This window comes from Triticum urartu, chromosome 7, assembly GCF_003073215.2.
Source record: "Triticum urartu cultivar G1812 chromosome 7, Tu2.1, whole genome shotgun sequence".
NCBI classification, from domain to species: domain Eukaryota; kingdom Viridiplantae; phylum Streptophyta; class Magnoliopsida; order Poales; family Poaceae; genus Triticum; species Triticum urartu.
In genome coordinates this window covers 162,599,540-162,610,806 of record NC_053028.1, presented here as the reverse complement: position 1 = coordinate 162,610,806, position 11,267 = coordinate 162,599,540, and positions in this window count along the sequence as shown.

Here is an 11,267-nt window from a genome sequence, read left to right as displayed (position 1 = left end):
CCCAAGGAAGGTATCTGAAGCTCCGGTCTTGGGGCGTCACAACACTCCACCACTACGAGAGGATCTCGTCCCGAGATCTAGAATGGCACCGGAGGGACAACGGAAAAGAAAGAGAATAGGTAAAACTAAGTTGTTTCTTTGACAAACGAGTGAAACCAAGGAACCTTGAGATGTTGAACAATTTAAAGAAAGAAAGCAACGAAGAAGAACAAAGTTGAAAGCACTCCGGTAGGGAAGAGGAACAAGGAAGAACAAATTCGAACAGCACTCCGGTTGAGTAGGGATGCAAGACTCGATAAAATGAAAGAACTTGAGCAGCGGGCACACACTCCGGTTAAATGGATAAGCACGAAAAGAACATGATCTTCACAATTCGAGATGATGATTGAAAAGAGCAACATCACAAGGCCTTCGGAACGAAAGAATGGAATGGAATGAACGAATGGAAACAAGATCTTGAGGGAGCACGCTTACAACAAATGCTAGAATGTAGTTGTTGGAAAACCAACAACGAAAAGAATAATCTTGATATGGTCTTATGGAATACATCTCAAATTATGAGGTGACAACCTGACACTCACGGGAAAAGAATTGGATTGATATGAACAAGGAGACGAGAAAGCTATTTCACCGGGAGGATAGATGCAGAACTTGGATCATATATTATCACCATTAATAGCATTAATCCTTAGGGAAAGCTTTAGGTGAAACATGACACCAGATAACTCCAACGAAGAGGTTGGTGGATTTGAAATACCTCATTCTTAACAACATGTGAATCATGAAACATGAACTCAAATTATCAAGAATGACATAATACCAGCTCCAATGATACGGTTGAAAGAATTGCACTCCGGATAGCAAGATGAAGAAAACTTGAGCTCCTCAGAAAAGAATCTTGAAGAATGCTTCGAGAAGGAAATAAATCCTTGATGAACCATCATGTATAGCCTCCATGAAGAAACTCCGGTAACAAAAGAATAATCACACGAAGGAAAGAGAAGTTGAAAACACAAGGTGAATCCTTGTACCGATTTAGATGAATCTCCGTGGTGAACTAATTGAAAAAGGTTGGGACTCCGAGAAAAAGAGGAGATGAAACAATTGAAAACCGAGAGCTTGATGAGCCTCCGGAATAAGGAATTGAATTTACTCGATGAAACAAGAATAAGAATTATATTATGCTTATCCTTCACCAATTTAATTGATGACAAGCAGCGGATTTGGCATACTACTTATTCTCGTGGAAAGGATTAAGATAGATATAGCGCAAACTTGAGAAGGTCTTCAACGAACCACCGGTAGGGTTGAAACAACGAATGAATTGATATGATAAACGAAGGAAGAGAAATCTTGAATGAACCGCCGTAAGAATTAAAATGAACGAAGAAAAGATAAAGGAACACCGGGAAGAATTTAGCAAATCAACGAAGATGCTTGAGAGAATTTATATACATGAGAACGAAGAGATCACGAGCTGATAAAAGAATACTTGAATGATGCACCGGTATGATTTGGAGAACGAGAGTTGAAAGCTGGAATGAATAATATTTGAAAAGATGGCCTTCGGAGGAAATAAATGGAAAACAACTCATGAAATGGTCCGGGTGGGTGAAAAGAATTCTGACAATCAAAACAATTATGAGAGGATGGCAACAAGCTAGAATCACGAGTCTTGAAGAGAATGGAGAAAGATTAAAGAGAAACTCTTCTTCGGTCTTCCAAAATCTGAGAATGACGATGAGAAACAGCACCATGAATTATTGAGGCACTCCGGGAGAATCCCAAAAAAAAACCGAAGAGGTTGAACCAATGATGAAAAGAAATTGAAAGATCTTAGAGAAAGGCATTTGACTGATGATAACTCATTCTTACGTCAAACTTTGAAACGAATTTAGGATAGCTCCGGGAAAATAAGAAGAGTCAGGTAAGATCCTGGGAAAAGACCTGTGGGTTAGGGCCCACTCAAAAGAAACACCATTGAACGATTTAAGAGAGAAAACACCGTTTGAATTAAATGGTTTGAATTAGATAACATCCTCAAAATAGCTTGAACGGATTAAGAGTGGAAACACGAATCTTCGAGACATCTTCAGCACTCCGGAACAATTGATAGCAAACGGGGAATGATTGAGAGGTACGCCGGCAAGAGAAGACATTTAAAACGAGGAAAGGATGTGATCAACACAGAAAACTTGAATTGAATTCACCGGAGAAGAAAAAGAATGAAGAATAACGAACTTGAAGAGCATCTTCATGAGAACCGCCGGGTAAGGACATTGACGAAAAAGAATGGAGAGAGTTCATAATCATAAGATAGATACTTGAAAAAACAAATCTTAGTCTTTAAAAAAAAAGGGGGGGGGGGGGGGGAAAAACGAAGGCAACTTGGAGACCGGTGAAACAAACACCGTTGAGAAGAAGTGATAATTGATCTTGCGGAAGTTGAAATGATCGGATCCACTTGAAGAGAAACACGCCGGTTTAAAAGAAATTGGCATGACAATCTCGATTATCATCAAGGATTAGTATTCACATAGAAATATGAGAACACCATTTAGGAAAGGTATGGAATCAACATTTGACTTCGAAGCAACTCGAATACCACAACTCAAAACAAAACAAAGGATTGCCTTGCAGAATAAGCCGGAACAAACCTATGATAGAGATTTCGTCCGAAATTTCCATGGTGGGGCCTACACGGGCTCGATCGTACAACACCATCATGTACAAGGCAGTGCACATGACATACGAAGCGTCCCCGAGTCGGCATAGCCAAGGACTCTTTAAGACACAACGAGACCACTGTAAAACCAACCGTGAATAGGCGGACCACTAGACATCGAACCCCAATTTCATATCATACATCTGTCGGAAAGATATCCTAAGAGCTACTTGAATTCCCACTTATAAACTCCCGAAATTTTCCGGTTATGCAATCAGGTGTTGGGGATACAGGGGAAGCATAATATCTCACCCAAACTAGCAAATCCTACATCCAGCTGTATCCATCCTTCAACACATAACCAAGAAACCTACGGAAATCGTCTACCTCAACCTTCGAAAAGCATCCGTTATACGAGTTATGGCAATACTCCCGAACTCCCGCCCCAGTACTGGGTGGCGTTGAGGTTATCTCACCGACAACTGCATAAAAGAGATTTTCGATGTCGGCGAAACTAAACTCAGGTATTCCAGAACTGCAACGATAAAATTGTGACGACAACACCTCGGAGCTCAACTCCCCGGGACACTGCCACAACCCCTAAATGACAGGAGGCACCAAGAACAATGTTCTCGTCACAAAACCATCGGAACGATTCCAAGATACCCGCGTGATCCTAATTTTTTTTTGTGAAATTTGAGAAGAGAAGAGTCAAAACTCTACGTCAGGATGCCTTACCAGAGGGATGAAGGGACTGGGGAGTAAAAAGAATTCCTAACTCTCTGATATATAATTCCTAAATGACTCAAAACATTTTTCTAGACTCAACTCGTCAGCTAATTCGATCAAGCAGTGGGGGCTCCTAAGGTCGGGGAAGGCTCTGATTACCAACTTGTAACGCCCTCGATGCGGCTATATCTCCCACATGTCGAAGCATGACTTAGAGGCATAACCGCATTGAAAGCAATGTCGCAAGTGAGGTAATCTTCACACAACCCATGTAATACATAAGGAAAAGAGATACATAGTTGGCTTACAATCGCCACTTCACACAATTGCATGAATAAAGCACTACATCAATCAAATACAAACAAGGCCCGACTATGGAGGCAAAATAAAAGAAGACTACCCCAAATGCTACACAGATCCCTGATCGTCCCGACTGGGCTCCACTACTGATCAACTAGCACGAAACAACACAAAGGACAAGGTCTTCATCGAGCTCCTCCTTGAGCTTGGTTGCGTCACCTGTACGGTTTCATCGACACCTGCAAACTGGTTTTGGAAGTATCTGTGAGTCACGGGGACTCAGCAATCTCACACCCTCGCGATCAAGACTATTTAAGCTTATAGGTAGGTAAAAGGTATGAGGTGGAGCTGCAGCAAGCGACTAGCATATATAGTGGCTAACATACGCAAAAAAGAGTGAGAAGAGAAGGAAAAAGCACGGTCGAACAACTATGATCAAGAAGTGATCCTAAAACAACCTACGTCAAACATAACTCCAACACCGTGTTCACTTCCCGGACTCCGCCGGAAAGAGACCATCACGGTAACACACGCGGTTGATGTATTTTAATTAAGATCAAGTTCAGGTTTTCTACAACCAGACATTAACAAATCCCATCTGCCCATAACCGCGGGCACGGCTTTCGAAAGTTCAAAACCCTGCATGGGTGTCCCAACTTAGCCCATAACAAGCTCTCACGGTCAACGAAGGATATTCCTTCTAGCGGGAAGACCCGATCAGACTCGGAATCCCGGTTACAAGACATTTCGACAATGGTAAAACAAGACCAGCAAAGCCACCCAGATGTGCCGACAAATCCCGATAGGAGCTGCACATATCTCGTTCTCAGGGCACAATGGATGAGCAAGACGTCGGGTAAGCCAGCCCAGAGTTGCCCCTGGTAGCCTCGGACATCGCTCAGTTGGACCAACACTCAGAGGAGCACTGGCCCGGGGGGGGGGGTTAAAATAATGATGACCCTTGAGTCTGCAGAACCCAATGGAAAGAAAAGGCTAGGTGGCAAATGGTAAAACCAAGGTTGCGCATTGCTGGAAGAGTTTTATTCAAGGCGAACTGTCAAGGGGTTCCCATTATCACCCAACCGTGTAAGGAACACAAAATCCGGGAACATAACACCGATATGACGGAAACTAGGGCGGCAAGAGTGGAACAAAACACCAGGCATAAGGCCGAGCCTTCCACCCTTTACCAAGTATATATATGTATTAATTAAATAAGAGATATTATGATATCCCAACAAGAATATCCATGTTCCAAACATGGAACAAGCTTCAATCTTCACCTGCAACTAATAACGCTATAAGAGGGGCCGAGCAAAGCGGTAACATAGCCAAACAACGGTTTGCTAGGACAAGGTGGGTTAGAGGCTTGGTTCAACAATATGGGAGGCATGATAAGCAAGTGGTAGGTATCGCAGCATAGGCACAGCAAAAGAGCGAGCAACTAGCAAGCAAAGATAGAAGTGATTTCGATGGTATGATCATCTTGCCTGAAATCCTGCAAGGAAGAAGAACGAGTCCATGAAGAAGACAAACGGACGTAGACGAACGTGTCCTCACAAACGCGACTTTAACGGAACCAACCCGAAGAAGCAACACCGGAAAGAAGCACACAACATAGTAAACAACCATCACATAAACATGTCATGATGCACAATCAAGTATGATGCATGTCTGGTTTAAATATGCATGGCATGGCAAAGTGCACAAACAAAAGTACAAGTTAAGTGGAGCTCATTATGCAACGAGTTGCATATGGACGAAACACCACATCAAATATTTAGTTCTCTCTCGGTTAGATTGTAACACCCCGGATGTAACTTTCCCAATTTGTACTCCAACTCTTGCCGTTTCCGGTGTTAAGTTATTTTATTTTCTCGGGTTCGGGTTTTTGTCTCCGTGTGTCATTGTCGTTGTCATGCATCGCATATCATGTCATCATGTGCATTGCATTTGCATACGTGTTCGTCTCATGCATTCGAGCATTTTCCCCGTTGTCCGTTTTGCATTCCGGCGCTTCGTTCTCCTCGGGTGGTCATTTCTAGCTTTCTTTCGTGTGTGGGGATTAAACATTTCCGGATTGGACCGAGACTTGCCAAGCAGCCTTGGTTTACTACCGGTAGACTGCCTGTCAAGTTTCGTATCATTTGGACTTCGTTTGATACTCCAACGGTTAACCGAGGGACCGAAAAGGCCTCGTGTGTGTTGCAGCCCAACACCCCTCCAATTTGTCCCAAAACCCACCTAAACCTGCTCCATCATCTAGAGCGTTCGATCACGATCACGTGGCCGAAAACCGCACCTCATTTGGACTCTCCTAGCTCCCTCTATGCCTATATAAAGAACCCCCATTCCAAATCTCGGATCCCCCTCCCCGAAACCCTAAATATCGCCTCCGCGCCGGCCGGACATTGTCCGTCCGGACCGGACGCGTCCATGCCGCCACCGCCGCCCAATCGCGCGCCGCCACGTGGCCCCTGCGCCACCGCCCACCGCTCCGGCCCGGGAGGCCCGTAGCCGGCCCCCGCGGCCCAACCGGAGCACGCCGCCGCCTGTCGCCTTTCTCGCCCGAGCCGGCGAGCTCCAGCCGCCGCTCCTCCGCCCGCCGCCCTGTTCCACCTCGCCGCCGGCCGCCTCCGACCCCGTCCGGCGCTGTCCGCCGCCCGGAGCCGCCGTGCTCCTCCACGCCTCCTCTCCGACGCCGGCGCCGCCCAGCCGGTCCGGCGACCTCGCCCTGCCGGCTGCTTCTTCTCCGGCGACGGTCATCCTCGGGCCGCATGCAGCGCTACAGTAGATCGGGCCGAATCTCAGATTTGGAATTTTCGGTTGAATTTTTCCCTCCTAACCCTAGCTCAAGTGCCCATGTTCTTAGCTCCGTAACTTTGCATCCGTAGCTCCGATTCATGCATATAGCATATCAAAATGTTCATCTCAGAGAGTACATCATTTCATTACATTCCATCATTTTCATTTGAGTTCATCTTGATGTCCGAAATGCTGTTAGAAGAGGGCTACTTGAGTTAATTGTCAGATCTGCTGCTCCATTTAGCTTTTTGTCATTTTTACCATGATTAATGTGTGCATGATATGCCCATGAGCTCTACATATGTTTTGTTAAGGGTTTTGTTATCTTTCCAGAGGTGCAACCCATGTATTTTTATGATGTGTGTGGTGACTAGTGCAAGCTTGCAAAGTGGTGCACTTGTTAATTCTGTTTTCAGGGACTTAGTAATTCCACTAAGCCCTTGATCTGTTTATCTCATGATGCCATATGTTCATATTGTTTCCTAGTGATCCGTGCCTCTTTTGAGGATGATCGGTAAGGATGTTTTGTTAATCTTGTAGTGCTCTATCCATCCATGTCTTTGTTTGCAATTATGTAGCACCCTAGCTTGAGTGAATCGAGCTCTACTTTTGCTACTTTGTGAATCTGGGCAGATTGTCAACTTGTTTGCAATTTTGCCGATGATGTTGTAGTTGATCCGTGCATGCTATGCTATTGTTCTTGCCATGTCTAGATTGCATTTTGTGTATTCTTGATGGGTGTATTCTTAGCTTATCATGACTTGCACCGTAGTGAGTGCATCGAGCTCGTAAACATGCCTACTTGAGTTATATTTCAGCATGCTCCAGTTTTCACTAAGTCTGTGATCTGATTATGTTTTTGCTATGTTCACATGCTTGCAATTGTATTTTCTGATCCCTTTTGGCTCAAGGTCACTAAGGGACTTTTGTTCAGCTTTTTGAGTATCTCCATGCCATGCTTTACTTTGCCTTGTTCAGGTCCTGTAGCATGTAGTTTTGTTGCTCCGAAGAGGGCTACCTGATCTGAAATTCCAGACAAGTGTTAATTTCACTAAGTCTGAGATTTGTTTGCCCATATGCATTTTTGCCCTGCTTGTTTGAACCTGCTAATGGATGATTTGAAGGTAGCTCAGTGCTAGACTTTTGTTAATCATCTTGAATGCATCCCTGCCATGTATTTTGTTGTCATGTTTGGGTGCTGTAGCATGTTCATCTCATTGCATTTAGATGGCTACTTGCTGTAAATCGCAGACCGGTGTCATTTTTGAATCGCTTGCCTTTTCCAAACCGTAACTCCGATTCCGGCGTTCTTTATATCGTTTTCAAGCGATTTCATCTCATCTTTCCAGTGGCACACTTGGATTTCCAAGTTGAGGCCAGGTTCATGCATTTCCTGTCATATCTTGCATTTTGCATCCCGCATCGCATCCCGCATAGCATATTATCATTGCATCATAGTGTTTGTTCCTTGCACGTGGTTGATTTTGTCCTTGTTGTTTGTTTGTCTTGTTTGGGTAGAGCCGGGAGACGAGTTCGCTAATGAGGAGCCCGTTGAGTTTGCTTTCGAGGATCCAGTCAACTCTGACAACTGTGCAGGCAAGATGATCATACCCTCGAAATCACTACTATCTTTGCTATGCTAGTTTGCTCGCTCTTTTCCTATGCCAATGCTACGATGCCTACCACTTGCTTTCAAGCCTCCCAAATTGCCATGTCAAACCTCTAACCCACCATGTCCTAGCAAACCGTTGATTGGCTATGTTACCGCTTTGCTCAGCCCCTCTTATAGCGTTGCTAGTTGCAGGTGAAGATTAGAGGTCGTTCCTTGTTGGAACATTTATTTACTTGTTGGGATATCATTATATTATCTTGTTATCTTAATGCATCTATATACTTGGTAAAGGGTGGAAGGCTTGGCCTCTCGCCTAGTGTTTTGTTCCACTCTTGCCGCCCTAGTTTCCGTCATATCGGTGTTATGTTCCCGGATTTTGCGTTCCTTACGCGGTTGGGTTATAATGGGAACCCCTTGATAGTTCGCCTTGATTAAAGCTTTTCCAGCAATGCCCAACCTTGGTTTTACCATTTGCCACCTAGCCTTTTATTTCCCTTGGGTTCTGCAGACTCAAGGGTCATCATTATTTTACCCCCCGGGCCAGTGCTCCTCTGAGTGTTGGTCCAAAATGTCAGCCGCCGGTGGCTACCAGGGGCAACTCTGGGCTGGCCTACCGGAAGTTTGGACAATCTGAGTGTGCCCTGAGAAAGAGATATGTGCAGCTCCTATCGGCATTTGTCGGCACATTTGGGCGGTGTTGCTGGTCTTGTTTTAACCTGTCGAAGTGTCTTGAAGAACCAAGATACCGAGTCTGATCGGAACGTCTTGGGAGGAGGTCCATTCCTTCGTTGACCGTGAGAGCTTGTCATGGGCTAAGTTGGGACTCCCCTGCAGGGTTTTGAACTTTCGAAAGCCGTGCCCGCGGTTATGGGCAGATGGGAATTTGTTAATGTCCGGTTGTAGATAACTTGAACCTTAACTTAATTAAAATGAATCAACTGAGTGTGTTACCGTGATGGCCTCTTCTCGGCGGGGTCCAGGAAGTGGACATGGTGTTGGAGTAATGTTTGCGCAGGTTGCTCTCTAGTTTCTCGCTCGTGCTTTGCCTCCTCTTCTCGCTCTCTTTTGCGAATAAGATAGCCACCATTTTTTGCTAGTCGCTTGCTGCAGCTCCACATATTTACCTTGCCATACCTATAAGCTTAAATAGTCTTGATTGCGAGGGTGCGAGATTGCCGAGTCCCTGTGGCTCACAGATTACTATTACACCAGATGCAGGGCCTGATGATTCCGCTCCAGGAGACGCGCTTGAGCTCAAGTGGGAGTTCGACGAGGACTCTCAACGTTACTATGTTTCCTTTCCTGATGATCAGTAGTGGTGCCCAGTTGGGAGTGATTGGGACCGTGTCGCTTGTTGGGTTATCTTTTATTTTGGCGCCGTAGTCGGGCCATGAGTGTTTGGATGATGTAATGTTATTTATGTACTTGATTGACGTGGCGAGTGTAAGCCAACTATGTTATTTTCCCCTTTATGATTTATATTACATGGGATGTTGTGAAGATTGCCTAACTTGCGACATATGCCTTCAATGCGATTATGCCTCTAAGTCGTGCCTCGACACGTGGGAGATATAGTCGCATCGAGGGTGTTAGAAGTTGGTAATCAGAGCCTTCCCCGACCTTAGGAGCCCCATTGCTTGATCGTTTTTAGCGGCCGAGTTGTGTCTAGAAAAATGTTTTGAGTCATTTAGGAATCATATATCGGAGAGTTTAGGAATTCTTTATACTTCCCAGTCTCCTCATCGCTCTGGTAAGGCATCCCGACGTAGAGTTTTGACTCTTCTCTTCTCAAATTTCACTAATTTTTTTTGGATCACGCGGGTATCTTGGAATCGTTCCGATGGTTTTATGATGAGAACATTGTCTTGGTGCCTCCTGTCAGGGTTTAGTGGAAGTGTCCCGGGGAGTTGAGCTCTGAGGTGTTGTCATCATAATTTTATCGTTGCAGTTCTAGAATACCTGAGTTTAGTATGCCGACATCGAAAATCTCTTTTATGCAGTTCGTTGGTGAGATAACCTCGATGCCACCCAGTACTGGGGCGGGAGTTCGGGAGTATCGCCATAACTTGTATAACGGATGCTTTTCGAAGGTTGAGGTAGATGGTTTCCGAAGGTTTCTTGGTTATGTGTTGAAGGATGGATACAGATGGATGTAGGATTTGCTAGTTTGGGTGAGATATTATGCTTCCCCTGTATCCCCAACACCTGATTGCATAACCGGAAAGGTTCGGGAGTTTCATAGGTGGGAATTCTTGTAGCTCTAGTTCTTCTTCCACGGATATTGGTTTGAGATTGGGATTTCTTACCGATTATTCGTTCTCGATCCGTACCTTGTTGATTTATTTATCTATCTTAATTCTACGTGGCTTCTCAATTTATGGATATGTGACCATTTCAAGAGGAATGCATTCGTTCATTTTGTTCGGATGTGAAGACTATATGTTGCAATTTTCATTCCGTTGGATTCAGCTTCAATATTCGTCTATCAATGTGCTAATGGATGTCAACCTCTTCAGGATGGCTCCTCCAACGCGCACGACTCCGAATCCTGATCCGCCACCACCTCCACCTCCTCCGGAGGCATGGCAAGCTGTGATGGCCGCAACCAATGCAAATACATAGTTGATCATGCAAATTCTCCAAGAGCGCAATCAAGGCAACCAAGGGAACCAAGGCAACAATCAGAATCACTTTGCTTCACTCAACCAGTTCCTTGCTAACGGGCCAAAGACTTTCAGCAATTGTGTTGAGGCAACCGATGCTGACGATTGGCTAGTGGATCTGTGCAAGCATTTCGACTGCAGTAACGTCAGGCCTGAGGACTTTGTCAAGTTCGCTTCCTTCCAACTCAAAGATCAAGCTGCAGAATGGTTCCAGCAGTACAAGGATTCCAGAGGTGGACGTGTTATCACTTGGGATGATTTCCGTCGAGATTTCCGAGCTCATCATATTCCCCAGAGTGTGGTTGAAAGCAAGCATGAGGAATTCCGTAACCTGAAGCAAGGCTCTTTGTCTGTCTATGACTACAACAAGTTGTTTCAGAAGCTCGCCCGTTTTGCTAAGCAGGACGTCCCTGATGAGAAGAGCATGATATATCAGTTCAGAGGTGGTCTCAGAGAAGAAATCTAGCTCGCTCTTGTTCTCTTTGAGCCCGTG